Raw genomic sequence first — 16,456 nt, 5'->3', positions numbered from 1 at the left:
GAGGGAACCGATTACAAGGAACTATATGTGACCTCCTCCTTGGGGGACAGACAACCGAAAAGTGGGTGAAGGGAGACGTCGGATAGGGCAAGATATGACAAAATAACAATTTATAAATTATCAAGGGCTCATGAGGGAGGGGGGAGCAGGGAAGGAGGGGGAAAATGAGAACCTAATGCCAGGGGCTTAAGTGGAGAGGAAATGTTTTGAGAATGATGATGGCAACAAATGTACAAATGTGCTGTACACAATGAATGGATGGATGGATGGATTGTGATAAGAGTTGTATGAGCCTCCAATAAAATGATTTATTAAAAAAAAGATTCCTTTCCGGTTTAAGGAACAACAACAAAAAAATTGAAACTGCCTAGTTATAGATCTTTCCATCTTTTGAGATAGAAAAGGCGGGGAGGGGGGAAAGAAGAGTGTGGTAATTTCATAATTTTATGTCAACTTGAAAATGTATAGAAGTGTAGGGTGGTATTCACCCTGTCAATCAGGTCACAGCCTGATGGTAGCTCCTTGTAGACAGGACCTTATTATAAGTAGGGCCCAGAGAACTTCCCTCTCTCTCTGCCTTCACCCTCCTGCTTGCCGGAAACTGAGACCAGCGGGAGCCCTGCCCTACTTCTACCGACCTCCTCGGCTCCACAGGACTTGGCACTCACTAGCCTGTGATCTCCCTACAGCCAGCATCATTGCGTGTGACGGGGTGAAGAGGGACGTATGGGCTAGTATCGGACTTACGGTCTTGAGTTGAACTGGGCTGAGATGTTTTCTTGATATATAATTACTTCTCGATATGAAGCTCTTTCTTACACATAGGTAAGTGTCACTGAATTTGTTTCTCTCGTCAACCTGGCCTAACACAGAGGATAAGAGGGAAAAAATATTAGGGCCAGCAAAAAAATTTTCTAAGGAAAATGAATATTTGCCCTATGGGTGACTTCATATTAGACTCAAGCAAGATCTACAAAGCAAAAAGAATGAGAAAGTGGAAAAATTGCAACAATCCAGGCAGGCAGGTCGATGCTGACAAGCAGCTGCTGCCACAGGCCTAACTGATGACAGATCTGAAGGAGACATCACAGTGAAGCGAGTGAAAAATTGTCTTGTCACCAGACTTGTCAGTACTCTCCCTGAGTGAGCCTCTTCCCACTCCCGCCGGAAACAAAAACCCAACCTAAAAATCCATCCACCAACTTAAGGACGCTGGAGAAAACTGGATTCTTTTTCCACAATGTAAATGCGCCAAAAAAACTTTCCTAAATGTGAAATCCTTGGTAGCAGTTACTATAAGAACTGCCATCATTCATTATAAAACCAGAAGGTCTCTTTGAGTGTGGCTGTGGTGCTGCATGGAAAACATCTTCGCACCATCATCATAATGGGTGAAGAGTGGGGTAGAGGAGGAGAGATGGGCAAACAAAGCCTATAGAAGCAGCTGGTGTTCAGCCAAGGAGCACAGTATCTTTAAGGAATGAGTGGAGTTGGAATAATCCCAGTTGGAAACAAAGCCATTCTTATTTTATTATTTGCTCGTTTTCCTTCAACAAAGTAAGGTATTGTCTCACAGTTCTGGAAGCTATAAATCCAAACCAGATCATGTGATTCCTTCGGAGGGCTCTGGGAAAGAAACTCTGCCTCCTTTCCAGATTCTTTAGGCTCCTAGCACTTTCCTAGTATACATTCCATCAGTTTCTATGAGTTCTAACCCGCCTTCCCCTTCTCCTGACGGAACTGAATTCACACCAAGAGCTTTTGCCTGAGCCATTGCAATACCTGCAAGCTATTCTCCGGCCTCCCATTTCCACTACACACGTCACTGAATTAACCTTCCTAAAGCACAGCTCAAAGGAGCCCTGGTGGTGCACTGGTTAAGCATTTTGTTAAAAATAAAAACAAATTCACTACCATGAAGGCAATTCTGGCTCGTAGCTACCCTACAGTCGAACTGTCCCTGTGGATTTCTGAGGCGATAAATCCTTACAAGAGTAGAAAGCCTCATCGTCCTCCTGTGTGCAGCTGGGGAGTTTGAACTGCTAATCTGGTGGTTAGCAGGCCATGGCATAACCCACTACACCACAGAGGCTCCTACCATTTGGTTACGAATATTTTTTTTAACTGACAGTTCAACCCATCCGCCACTCGGGAGGAGAAAGACAGTTTGGGAGCCCTCTGAGGCCGTTCTACTCTGTGCTCTAGGGCTTCTCTAAGTAGAAACGAACTCAGTGCCAGCAGGGTTTGGTTTGGAAGCACAGTTGTACAACAACATGCGCCTACTCCCTAAAGCTCTAGACTAATATAGACAAATCCCCACCTTATCTGCCTAATTCCTCCCTAACCTGGCACACTTTGCCCTACATACACTTAGAATTCTGGCCCAAATAAGATTCAGTTCTTTATCTAGTTCCCCACCAGGTGCCTCTCTTGTTTGCTTAGTTCTGCTTGAAAGAAATGCAAGTGGGTGGCTTGAATAAAGAAGGTACCCTCCCACCATTTAAGAGTCCAGAAGTACACATTTAGGTCATCGTCTGTGTGGGGAAGTGGTGTTTCAGAGCAATGGTGTTTCTTTCTTTCTGTGTCAGCTCTGGGAAAAGATCTTTGCCTCATTTCAGCTTCCATAGCTCAGTTTCTTGGCAATTTTCATAAGGCGTGGCATCTCTCTTCTGCTATCTCCGCTTCCTTGCTTTCCTGCTTAATTTGGTCTTTTTAATATCTTAAACGTGAAGGCCTGGCACCACACTGCCCGTGCCATGAGGCAATGCCCTGCAGTCACCCGTGTGGCGTGGACACTCCAACATGCTGTTCAATACATTGTGGTGGAGATTCATGAGCGAGAGGAAGGAGGGATGTGTCTATCTCAGAGAAGATTATCTCCCTTCTGCTGAGGAGGAGAGGGTGACTTGTCCCTGGGGAAAATGCTTGATATTGCCTGATGGAAGTAGTAGGCAAGAAATCACATGACGCATTGCATTGGGTAAATCGCCTGCACCAGACCTCTGTAGAGTGTTGGAAAGCAAGGAGATTACTCTGAGAACAAAGGTGCACCTGACCTAAGCCATGGTGTTTCCAATCCCCTCATATGCATGTGCAAGATGGACAGTGAATAAGGAAGACTAAAGAAGAATCCAGGCATTTGAATTATAGTGAAAAATATTCAAAGTACTGTCTAAAGAACAAGCAAATCTGTCTTGGAAGAGGTATAGCAAGAATGATCCTTAGAAGCAAGGAAGGGGAGACTTTGTCTCCCATACTTTGGGCATGTTGTCAGGAGAGACCAGTCCTGGGGAAGGATGTCATGCTTAGCAAACTAGAGAGGTAGGGGAAAGGAAGACCCTCAACAGGATGAGTTGGCACAGTGGCTGCAACAATGGGCTCAAACTTAATAACAATTGTGAGGCGGGCACAGGACCAGGTAGTGTTTTGTTGTGTTGTACATAAGGTCACTATGAGTTGGAACCAACTCAATGGCTCCTAACAACAATGTCAACAAAATTGATGGTCCCCCAAGGGGGAGAATCTGCCCTATACTATATGGTTAAGGGTTGTTTTTTTTCAGCCCTTAATGACTCAGGCCCATACTATAAGCTACCTGGGCTTTGTAGCGCTTGTCTTCTTGAGGCGTGCAGCACATTACCTAGGCCACATCAGAAAGAGCTGAGTGGAAAGCACGTTCAGTGGAGTGGAGTTTACCTTAAACATACCTGTAGCAAATTGAAGGAACATGCTCCTTTGGACTTAACGCTGGAATACCCCAGGGAGAAAAGGAGAGGAAGACTGCTACCCGAAGGGGGTGGGTTTCAAACTCATTGGGCTTCACTTCAAACCTCTTGTTTTTGAGGTTGCCCAATAATGGGCAACTCAGCACTACCATATACTTGCCACTTTCATCGTTTCTTCGTTTTTATGACATGCCTTAGTTCTGCAGACATAGTTCTGCTGTAGTGAATAACTGTATTAAACTGTGTGCCCTGTGTCTAACCCTCATTGTTTTCCTAAACAGGATTCAGTCATTTTAGTTTTTAATATACATGTGAATATCTCATGTTTTTAGTCTCACAACCTTTCCCACATATGAATATTCACCCTATCTCAATATTACTCTAAATTCTATACTAGTGGCTAGTTGAACAATAGTGTTACTAAAATTACAAAAGGCTTCCTGGAAGTCATACTGTCTCTTTTAAAAACTGATAATGCTGCCACTAAAATGGAACAGAGATATATATACACCTTAGATATATGATTTTGAGCATTTAGCCATAAGGCCTAATCTAAGATCAATTCTCATGGTACAGCCTTGCTGAATACTTACCCTCATGAAAAGATGACTGAAGATGTGGTGCTATAACAAAACGTGGTGCTATAGAAATCAGATGGTGTTGGCTATTAGAAAGAGGGTCTTAAAATCTAGGCTTAAAACAAACAGCCTCAAGTAGAAAGAAAATATTTTGAAAATGATGGTGACGATATATGTACAAATGCGCTTGACACAATGGATGGATGGATTGTGATAAGTCCTGTAAAAGCCCCCAGTAAAATGACTAAAAGGAAAAACAGCCATTGAAGTGAGGTGTCAGCTAAGCCCACATGGAAAGAGAACATCAAGTTGTGTGATTCAAGGATTGTGAATAACAAAATCTAAGGTCAGTGGAGAGAAATGTATTAGCAGCTAAATTCTCAGCACCCTGCTTACAAAAAACTATGAAAAACAGTGAAATTCTAAAATCCATTTATAGAGACCACACGGGAATTAAGCCTCCATTGAATTCCGTCAGAGCATTGACCAGGGATAGGAAAAACCTTGCTTTCGGAGTGTACAAAGAGAGAGAGAGAGAGAAAGAGTGTGTGTGTGTGTGTGTGTGTGTGTGTGTGTGTGAGAGAGAGAGAGAGAGAGAGAAGCAAAAAGAGAATCAATGTACCTATAATTAGGTTAAAATTTAACATGTTATCATTTGCTTCTCCCATTTTGACCTATTCTTAAATTATTCTAGTTTTATTTTGTTGTGTTTTCTTTTATATTGAGGCTTACCTCAAATTGTGTTTTATTTTGTTGTTCACAGGGTTGGGGGTGGGGCTTGTATAATTATTTTGATATGAGGTCCAGGATAGGTAACTCTATAGAGACAGATTGATAATTTCTTAGGGTTATGACAGGGAAGGTTGAGGAGAAAAAGGGAGTTAATAACAATGAATAAAATGTTCCATAATGATGATGAGTCCATAATTCTTTTTAATATATTCAAATCATTGAATTGTATGGTAAATGAATTATATGTCAAGAAACCTTCTAAAATATGAGTATAAATATAAAATAAATTTACAAAATATAAATAAAAGCTTACTCAAATGAAAAGGGGGAAAATAAAGGATTGGGTTAAGAGACACTATACATTGATAACAGCAACAAAAGAAATCCCTATCCCCATATGAAATTATAAGCACAGCTTAATGCTGCACATGTATGATTTCATTTTATCTCCAAAATGACTGCCATTTTACAGGAGAAAGCCCAAAGCCATGCACTACAGCCTTCTCCCAAAGGTCCTAGTTATAGTTGCCTCTTTGATGTGATAGCAGTTCTGGTGACAGAAGGGCCACCTGCCTCTATCGCTTTCCCAGGGAGGTGAATCTGTTTTGGCTCAGCCAGTTGCACACAATCTTTTATTCCTACACCTGTTGTGCTCAGCCAACTGGCGCTTACAAAGCTCCAGTGCTGATTGTAAAGCTCTTATGTGACTGACTATGCTTGATTAGTTCTGAGGGTAGGGACAGTAGATACTGCCAATCTTTCATCTTTTCTTCTGGCCTATTGCCTTCCTGATAGCAAGATGGCAACTTCAGCCAGCAAGTATAGCCTCCTCCTTGGTGTAATGTTTAGGCAACCTGGGTTGCACAAGGACTGTCTTTAAATCAAAGTTGATTTTATACTTGTCCGTTCATATCATTCTTGTAAAACAAGATGACCCCCTCCATGAACTCCCATACCATGGCTCTCTTCGCTCATCCTGCATCCATTTGCCGAAAGCAACTTCCTAGAGAACTACTCCAGATACACAGTCTCCTGCTCAGCAAATTTCAGTGGCTCTTCCTTGTCTTAATCATTATAGGCAAGGAGACCAGTCTAGTGTTTAAAGACTTTTTAGTTCAAGTAAAAGAAGCCTTTCCCACCTCATTTTAACCCACTCCCATCCCCTTGCCTTGGATTCCACCTAAAGTGAACCCATAGGAATTTTCTGCTTCAGACTCTATAACAATATTATCCCTCTTTATTTCCATTCGAAGAAATACCAGTCACACCTCAACTAAAATGCTGAACCTTGAGAACGTCCTTCTGGATCTCTCTCTTGACTGCCCCATCCTGAACAGGACAGCTTCACACAGTCTATGTCTCTATCACTGCCCTTAGGAGTCCCTGAGTGATGCAAATACTAAAGCACTAAGCTGCTAACCAAAAGGTTGGCAGTTTGAACCCTCTATCAGAAACCCTCCAGAAAGTGGGTGGAGCCCAGAACTTCTAACTCAGAACTTCTAAACTTCTAAACTACATGGGAGGGGGGGGGGTATCGATTTCCTAAAAGAAAAGATGCTGAAGGGAACAAAATAATAAACATCCACATACTATACTTTAGAAATATTTGAGGGAATGTTTTTCCACCAGAGAGAGTTCGCTAGGATCTTCTCTCTAAACAACTCAATGCCATTTTCTGAAATGAATAAAAATGTGATTGGTTTAGAGGGGGAGAAAACTTCATTTAAAACCTAGAAGAAATGGTAGGTTAAGTGTTTCTTGAAACACATTACCTACCTACATTAACACAGATTGATGTAGAAAAGCTTAACAGACCTATAACACAAGAAGAAATAGATCAAGCCATTAAAAACTCCCAAGATCAAAAAGTCCATGGCTAAATGATATTACTAGAGAATTTTACCAATCAGAGAAGATTTAACACCAACCCTACACAAACTATTGCAGAAAACAGAAAAGGATAATAGATTACCAAGTTCATGTTTTTGAAGCAAGTATAACCTTGATACCTAATCAAGGCCAAGACATCATCGGAACAGAAAACTCTAACCAATATCACTTATGAGCATAGATACCAAAATTTTCAACAGAATTCAACAAAACATTAAACATAGATAGATAGATAGATAGATAGATAGATAGATAGATAGATAGATAGATAGATAGATAGATAGATGATATACACAATCAAGTAGTGTGGTAGTTACATAATCTTTTGTCAATTTGAAACTTAAGAGTGAAGGGGTGAAGTTGAGCCTGTCAATCAGGTCACAGCTTGTTGGCCTCATTTGGAGGCACCACAGAGATAAATAGCTTGCTGGAGGTGGGACACAGGTTCATTCCCTGTGAGACATTCCTGTTGAGAAGACACATGGAGCTATGTTAGAGTCCTGTAGGTAAAGGAGCCATGTGGAGACCCTGCCAGCACTGAGAGGCGTCCACTGCCACTGGATGCACAAGACTTTCCACTCACTTCCTATGATCTTCCTGCATCTGGCATCATTGCATGTGTTTCGTAAGTCAGAAGGGGACTTTATAGATTGGTTTGGACATATGGGCTAATAGTGGGCTCTTGTATATAAAGCTCTTTCTTATATACTTATGAGTGTCTATGAATTTGTTTCTCTAGTCTCCCCAGACTAACACAAGAAGGATTAGATATGCAAGGATGGTCCAATATTAGAAAAGTAATCAATGTAATCTACCATATTGAAAAAAAATGTAGAGAACCATATGATTATATCAATTAATTTGGGAAAGGTATTGGATAAAATCCAATACACAGTCTTGATAAGACCCTCAACAAAATAGGAATAGAAGAGAAAATCCTCAATATAATAAAGACCACTGTGCTAGGCTGGGTTGTCTAGAGAAATAAGTCCAGTGGCACTCATATAGGCATAAGAAAGAACTATATCTCAAGAAGGCATCCTAGCCCAGCCCAACTCAAGTTCATAAGTCTCATGCTTGTCCATAAGCCCCTTTTCAGACTCACATAACAGCAGTCAGGTTATAGAGAAAGGTGAGCCAGAAAGCAAGAAGATCAAAGGCCATTAAAAATGATGAGTTCAAGAACAAAGAAAATGTTCTAAAACTGATTGTGGTGATGATTGTACAATTAGTCTTGATGGGATTGCACTATTGGGTTGTATGATATGTGAAAAATATGCCAGTAAAACAGTTTTTAAAATAAGGAGAAGAAGATCACAGGCCAGTGTGTTCAGAGTTGTGAATCCCAGAGAGAGAAGTTCCCAGAGTCCCTCAAGCATGCAAAAGGCCACACCACCAAGGAGTTGTCATCAAGCTACCACTTGGCTGCCTGATTTTACTCCACCCCTAGCCAGGAGTATCTAATTGACATAAGACCATCCACTACCACAACCATATATGTACAACCAATAGCCAGTATTTTACTCAATGGAGAGAAATTGAAAGCATTCCCCCTCTGAGCAGGAGCCAGACCAGGTTTCCCTTTTTCACCATGCTTACTTAATACCCTCCTAGTCATACTTAATATAGACTTAATCAAGCTTTCTACTTAGAGGTTCTGAAAAGAATGAGTAAACCATGTGTGACCAAAAAGGCCTAATTTGTGGCAGACGGGGCACTGGTTTTGCCACCATGGCAATGCACCTGCTCACAGCCATCTAAGAGCACCAGTTTGGGGACAAAAACAGCATACCTTTCTTGCCCCCACGCACCTTACTCACCTGACCTTGCTCCATGTGACTTCTTTTTGTTTCTTTGAAAGAAGAGAGACTTGAAAGGACAGCGATTTGACAACACAGAAGAGCTGAAGAAAAAAACAAGGGAGGCGCTGTCAGCCATCCAAACAGATGCGTTTGAAAAGGGTTTAAAGGAATGGAATCACAGATTTGACAAATGTATTAAGTGCACTGGAGAGTACTTTGAAGGTGATAAGGTTGTTTTGTAAATAAATACATACATACATAACTTTGAGCAAATTCCAGCTTATGGGGGTATCCCCTTGTATACGTTGTAAGGGCTTTGCTCTTTACTCTTTAATCTTTACCTAATTTCCAGTCTGGCTGGGAGGTGCCAGAGTAAACAAAGGAAGACACTTTTATTTAAGTAGGAATCAGTGCCTTAATGCCGAATCTGAAATGCTGCCGAGACGCAAAGGCTGCAGGATGGTGGACACAAGAATCAAAGTGGATGAATCTCATAGGGCACAGAACAATTACTTCGTCTCATCACCTCCTGACTACCAAATACCCTGACTATCAAATTAAGGTTTCGCCTTAATAAAGGAGATATTTCTCAGAATTTCTGCTCTTAATTCGCCATTCATCTTGTTCTCGCCCACATTTCTGTGTTATGTTTCATTGTTAGGTACCATCCATTTGATTCTGACTCCTAGCAATGACACATGCAACAAAACAAAATCCTACCTGGCCCTGTGCCATCCTCAATCATTGCTAATAATTGGGCACGTGGTTGCAGCCACGGTGTAAGTTCATCCCATTGAAAGTATTCCTCTTTTTTTGCTGGTCCTTGACTTTACTAAACATAATATTCTTCTTCAGAGATGTGCTATAGTGGTAATGAAATTCATATGAAACAAGGTTGAGTACAATTTATTCTATGAGTTGAAAAAATGCTTAACAGGATAAAACAGAATATGGTTATAGAATGAAAATATATTTTCTGCTATGAACATTTATTTAGCCCAGCTACTTCTTTATTCTTTACTGCCTGGGTCCAACCACGCAGGCTCCCAGTGGGAGTGCCGTGAGTATCATCTAAGGTTTATCCTGACATTAATATTTTAGCTCACTTGTTGCAGCTTTCACACTGAATCAGAATAGGTGGACAACTGATAGGTTGTGTTATTGTTCACCTTTATTCAGATAATTATTCACCTTGAGAATGGTCAACTATGCCTTCCTGCTGTGTTCAGTCATGCCTAAGCCTTTGATGCATTTTCCATTGATATTTCCTTTTTTATCATGCTTGCTAATTAAATTTACATCTATGCCTCCAGTAGCTCTGAAGAAGGGAACTCCAGGATGCTTCACAATATAATCATATTTTCTCCTTATGTGGCATTCATCATGGTATTACCAATAACTTGCTCACACACGCTAGGCTCAAGATATAGAGTCAATAGCTTGTGGAGCCCATTTCTGGGTTTAAGGTCCTAGAACCACAGAAAGACTTGGAGAACTATTTGCCCAGAATGGCTGGTGGTGGAGGGACGTCAAGTGAGGGGAGAGATGTCAAGAAGGCAACCATAGGACCAAGAAGGAGAGTAGAAACCAGAACTGGACCAGCACTTGCATACTTCCGGTTGTAGGAGAGATGCGTTTCACCTGTTAGTTTATTGTACTGTTGTAGCTTATGTGTAATTCTGATGCTGGAAGCTATGCTACTGATATTTCAAATGCCAAAAGGATCACCCCTAGTGAGGTTTCAGAAGAGCTTCTAGAATATGAAGAAAGAATAAGATATCTACATCTGAAGTATTAGCCACTGAACACCTCAGGAATGACAGCAGAACATTGGCTGATCGACTGCTATCAGGCAAGTTTCTCAGGAAGGAAGAAACCCTCAAAATATGACCGGAGGTGAGCTGCCTCCTTGAAGCAGTCCAACGTATGCTGCAGATGGAGCAAAGATAGGGGGATCTTCTCTGCTAATGAATCACAAGACAAGATTAGGAGAAACATTAGTCATTTAAACATTGACTATATAAAATGTGAATCTAGGAAAAGTAGAAGTTGTCAAAAGTGAAATGGGGCAATCGGGAGCAAGATGGCAACCAAGTAGCACACACGGGAAGGACTCCACAGAGACCAGCACAGAAGGGCCCCAGAGAGGGAGGGATATCTTTTACTTCCAGACTGCAAGATTCTCAGCATAAGGATAAGTAGACACAAATTTATTAAAATTAATTAGCAGCAACGCCTGTCAATAGACTCCCCTTTGTGTTCGGCCATCAGCACAAGCTGGAGGATCTGCAGCTCCTCAACTCTCCCTACTGATCTTTCCCAGTCCTGGCACTAGCCAGGGTGTCTGAACGGCAGAGCTACAGGGACAGCACTCCACGTTACCAGCCTGGGGTGGCTATAAGCATAAGGAGGCTTGGCTCTTAACCCACGCCAAGGGAACTCCAGTCTGAAACCCTCAGAGCTCTACCTCCCCAATAACTGGGAGCACAACTGACAGAGCCGAGTGGGGATGACTCTACAGAGTAACCTGAGCAGGGATAAATATTGAGTAAATGACAATAACAAAATTCAAATACGACAAAGGGAAAAGTATCAGAGCCTAAATTGCAAACACCCAATTTGTAAGCTATGGAGGACAGTGGGAGCCCAAAACCCATCTGCAGAATATGTAGCCTAATTAAGCCACCGACAGATCCCCAGGAGAATTTTGTAGGTGCAAGTATTTCTTGCTGGTTCCATGAAAAAAAAAATTTATTCCTGGCCTTTTAAATATTCACAGTGGTCTTTTCTTTCTTACCCACTATTTGTATTTTTATCTCTGTATTGTTATTATTTTATCCTTACCACTTTATTTTTTCTGTTATTTTACTGTTTCTGTTGACTTTTCCAGCTTGCAAAGCACAGGAGTAGAGGCATAGGGATAAGTATTGATGCAAAGGTTTATAGAGGAGACAGGGGTGGGGGTAGAAGATAGGAAGGGTGAGGGGGTTAGAGGAGCAAACAATTTATGGGGGGAGCACTCTCTAGAACTGATGGTGATTATACAACTCATTTTAAAAGCGATTTAATCATGGGGAGGGCAGGGGTGGTGGTGGAGAAAATGTTCCAAAATTGATTGTTGTAATGATTGTACAACTCTTTTTGTTATGATTGAACTAACCCTTCACACAAGCCAGGAAAGCTCCAGCCCCATTCTCTGCAACTAATCCCCCATCCCTGAGATACAGCTCTGCACACCCTTCTTGAGGCACCCCCAAAGCATGACCATTCAACAGACTTCCTTTTTAACTTCTTTTGTTAGCCAAGAACACACACTTGGCCCATTAGCAAGGTATTAGCATAACTATACAAGTAGAAACTGCAACAGGAGATTACAAAGCACAGGCAGGTAGTTTAGGCATGAGCCAAAAGCCTCAGAAGCCACTCCCAGCTGATTTATGAGCTAGACCTAGCAATTCACCAGCTGTCCCAGGACACAAGCTCCTGGTCAGCACCCCAAGTCACTCAGATAAAGCAACCTGCCCTCTCAGTAGGCTAAATCATAAGAGCACAGGGCTCTCAGCCATACCAGACACCAAAATAATTCTCCTAACCTTAACCTCAACCCTACCATGACATTCTAAAAGACCACAGGGCAGTAAAATGACATACGACCAGACACTGCCCCAGATGCTCAAAAACCCTCTGCTCCACACAGTCCTGATTTTCCCTAAGAACACGGTCTAGAGACCCTCGCTGTTCTTTGGTTGCTATTGTTGTTGCTTGGAACTCTATCATTCCTATACCTTCCCCCGCTACAAAACAAAGTTGTACACTATTCTTATCAGGACTTATCCTTATCCTTAATCAGGACTTCTCCATCTGTTGGTCTATGTAAGGACAGAAAAAAATGTTGTTATTTTACTATTTTGCTTACAGTTTACTTTGTTTTCAAGACCCTCAACACATCATCAATCCACAAATTAGCAACTACATCAGAGACAAAGCTTGTGGGCAAAGCTTAGAACCCAAACAAACACATTAACAGCTCTTCTGCTTCTTACTCTGGTATTATTTTTACTATTTCTATTTTTAGCACTTTTGTCTCCTGCCTTTTCCTTCTTTGATTTTAATATCTAAACTTTCATTCCATAGCCCTTTTTACCTATACTTTTTTCTCTTTCTTTCCTTCTCATTAATCCTTCTCTTTCCCTCGCATCTTCATAAAACCAAAAGCTGACACTGCTCTTACAAGTTTTTCCCTCTGATGTATTCTTGCACATTCCTCTGTCGCTGCCAAACAAGCCATCCCAGGGCCTTCCAAGGGAACTGCCAACCTGGATTCATTCATCTCTCCAGTCACAAGACTGATCTGCTGACTTTGGGTTCATCCACCTCTGTAAGCACCAACCTGTGGGACTCAGCCAAGACTTGCTTGTTGTGTCAGGCACCAGCCAAGGGCATTAGGAACAGCCTGACCTGCCCTTATTGGACCAAGGCAGCTAGCTTCAAAAGGGCTCCAAGACAAATGAGCCATCTCCTCGGTATCACATGAGCCGATCAAGGCACCACCCTACCTCGGAATTTCATGGATGGAGATGGCTTAAGCCCCTGCAGCTAGAGTTCCTGCCCCCTCCCTCCTGCCCAGCTTAAAGACTTGCTCTTCACCACAGATAGGCTTGACTTTGAGGGCCCCCAGCTGGGAACCTGTGAATCTCACCTGGCAGTGCAGAATAAACTTCTCCTCATTCTCTCTGGCCTGGCCTCAGTTAATCTTTGCGGCGAGGCTAATGTTCATTCATTTCAGTAACTGCATGAGCCGTTTTCTTGATATAGCTTTCTCTCTCATTCTTTTTCTCAATTAATGGGTGACAGATAGAGAGATGATAGGGGCTAGATAGATACTCAGAGATATCACATATGTAAGCATTACTGGTTTTGCTAGCGAACTCAACCTAACAGTAAGTAACAATAGCAGGATCTGATGGCAGCTTCTAAGAGCTGAAGGTCAGAGGTGAAGGTCCAAAAAGTTGCCAGACCCTCAGTCTACAACCACAAGGAAGTGAATTCTTCTAAAAGTCTAAGTGAGCACGGAAGCAGATTCGTTTCCAGTTGAGCCTCCACATGGGCATATTACTCAACCTAAATTGCAGTCTCGTTAGACCCCAAGCAAAAGATCCAGCTCAGCTGTGCCCAGATTTCAGACACATAGAAGCTGTGAGAGAATAAATGTGTGTTGTTTTCAACAAGTTTGTAGTATTTTGTTTTGCAGCAATAGAAAATAAATGCAATGATTAAATGAGTTAAGGAATATTCACAGCATTTCATAGACCGAAAAATGCCATGCATGCTAGACGTTAAATTGTAAGTTTATCAAAAGCTTCACAGAGGCTTGACGTTATCCAAAGTCAAAAGAGTCAATCCTGCGCTTTGGGGATGTACAAGTCATTTTTAACCATGTAAACCTCTCCAATTGTCCTTAAAATTATAATGCAGAGGCAGTGAGTGATTTAATGTGTCTCTTCAAGCTAAAGTCTCTAACTCCGACCAAACAACTTTTGCTACATGGGTCTGGGTAAGAAAATGGGGAAGACGCTGATAAAATTCACCTGTGAGTAGTTGTTAGGGGGAGTGATTGTGATTACCATCCTGAAGGAGAGACTCTGACTACCAGCAAGTATCAGGAGGGGGACACATCTTCGGCACCCCAAGATTCCTACAAAGTGAACCCCCTGGATTCAGAAGTCAGAAGGGACACTGGAGCAGCAGCAGCAGAACCAGCAGCTGTAGAATGAGACAGAGGGGTGGCCTTCCCAGCCCACAGGGCAAGTACAGCTGAGAGCTTTGGGGAAGGAGGCTGGCTTGTAGGATGGTGTGCCTCTGGACACTCAATTTGGGGAGATGAGTTTGCTGGCCCCTGGAGCTTGATCTTGATGCCTTCCAGTTTCGGCTTCAAGCAAAGTGACATGCCCTTTGGGCACTTACCAGCAGCTCTGAAAGAACTTCGTAACATGTGTTGGTTGAACAACTGCATCATGAGTATTTCGCACCTGCATTGCAACCTGTTAGCTTCTTTAATGAACCCTTTATTCATGAACACTTTCTGTGAGCTATGTACGGTCGTTGCAATGAATTCTTGAACTCCGTACCTGGAAAAATAGTGTTGGGAATGACAGAAGATATGGTATCAGATTTTCATTCTGATTTTGAAATTCTGACAGTTGTGTCAGATAGTTTTGTTTTGTGATATGCATAGCTTCTATATTACTGTCAATAAAGACAACATCAATGGTTTAGCTATTTATCCTTGGAGAACTATGAAAAGCTCAGACTACTTTAACTATGGATTCAATTTTATAGGTATGATTCAGCCCACATTTTAATGGAATTTCCACTTTCATAATTTTTACCCTACATGTCGCTATGCCTATTAAGACTACCAATAAGTGCTGGTACTTTATGTCAGAGAATTTTAAATGGATGTTTGAAGGAAATTTTCCATGCCAATATGCCAAATTTGATCTCAATTACAAGGGGATAAGTGATATGCCCTTAATTTCTGTCACTGGAAATAACATTTCTTTCCTTATATGGGAAATAACCCGAGTTCCAGACTTATGTGTAATTGGCTTCTTAATTATGAGATAAAGCAGCACCTATCTTTCCCTTACCCATTCAAGCCCACAGTATGATGATTACCGAAATGGCTACAAACTGAGAAGGTTCTAAGTTCCCTGCCCTTTGCAGGCATCTCAGTTAATCTTCACAAACCACAAAGCAAACACTCTCATTCCCAGTTTACAAATATAGATACCCAGGTTTAGGGAGAATAATGTCTTTGCCTGAAGTTATACAGATATAAAGTAGTCAGCCAACATTTTAAAACCAAACATGTCACATCCCAAAGCTACTTCCTTCTTCTACATCCCACCAGCCTCTTTAACCTTGCCCATTAATGACCCACCAGAGTATCCGCTTACAAATATCCCCCAACCTTCCTGCATTCACTAGCGTCCCAGTCCTTTTTAGGTGTTATCTGTATAATTATCAATTCACCTCTGAAAGGGGAGAGGAGAATATCTGACATTAGTTAGAATTATATTTAGCTATAAAGCATAAAAAATGCAGGATTTCCCTGGCTTAAACAAGATATAAGTTTATTTGTCTTTCATGAAAAAGTTATATGCACTGTATTGATTCAGAGATGATTCAATCTAGGATACAATCTTCAGGGAATTTAAGGAAAAAATATCACACTGACGATAATCTGTTAGAGAATGAACTTCTTGCTGTAATAAAAGTAGGAGAAACATGCTCTGAGGGACAGAAAGAGAAGTTAATTCTTCTTGATGGAATTCTTGAAGTGACATGAAACTAAGTTTTGAAGGTGAACACCATTCCAATAGACACCAGTGGAATTAGAGGCTGCAGTCTCTCTTTCTTCTGTAAGAGTAGAATTTTTACTTGCGTACATGAGTGCTCACTTAAGGACTACATTTCCCAGACTTCCTTATAGCTAGCCATCCACTGGAATACAAACAGATGTGTCATGAGGCACTTATTGAGAATCATGCTCAAGCCCTTACCCTCTTCTTCTTGTCTTTCTTCCTGTGGCTCCAGATGAAGCCTGAGACGTCATCTTGGAACTTGAGCCGACCTTGACTATTGTATTAGTCTAGGTACTTTGGAGAAACAAATCCACAGCAACTCACGTATAAGAGAGAGTTTTATGCAAAGAAAATGTGCATCA

General features: G+C 41.6%; 1 pseudogene; it reads right to left on the bottom strand.

Annotated features, from left to right (window-relative positions):
- The window catches only part of LOC101651458, a 44,554-nt pseudogene that overhangs the window by 20,131 nt on the left and 7,967 nt on the right, over nucleotides 1–16,456 (bottom strand).

Source organism: Echinops telfairi, unplaced genomic scaffold (assembly GCF_000313985.2).
Source record: "Echinops telfairi isolate 266 unplaced genomic scaffold, ASM31398v2 ScPeMD7_7468;HRSCAF=8506_0, whole genome shotgun sequence".
Lineage (NCBI taxonomy): Eukaryota > Metazoa > Chordata > Mammalia > Afrosoricida > Tenrecidae > Echinops > Echinops telfairi.
This window is presented reverse-complemented; position numbering and strand designations above follow the sequence as displayed.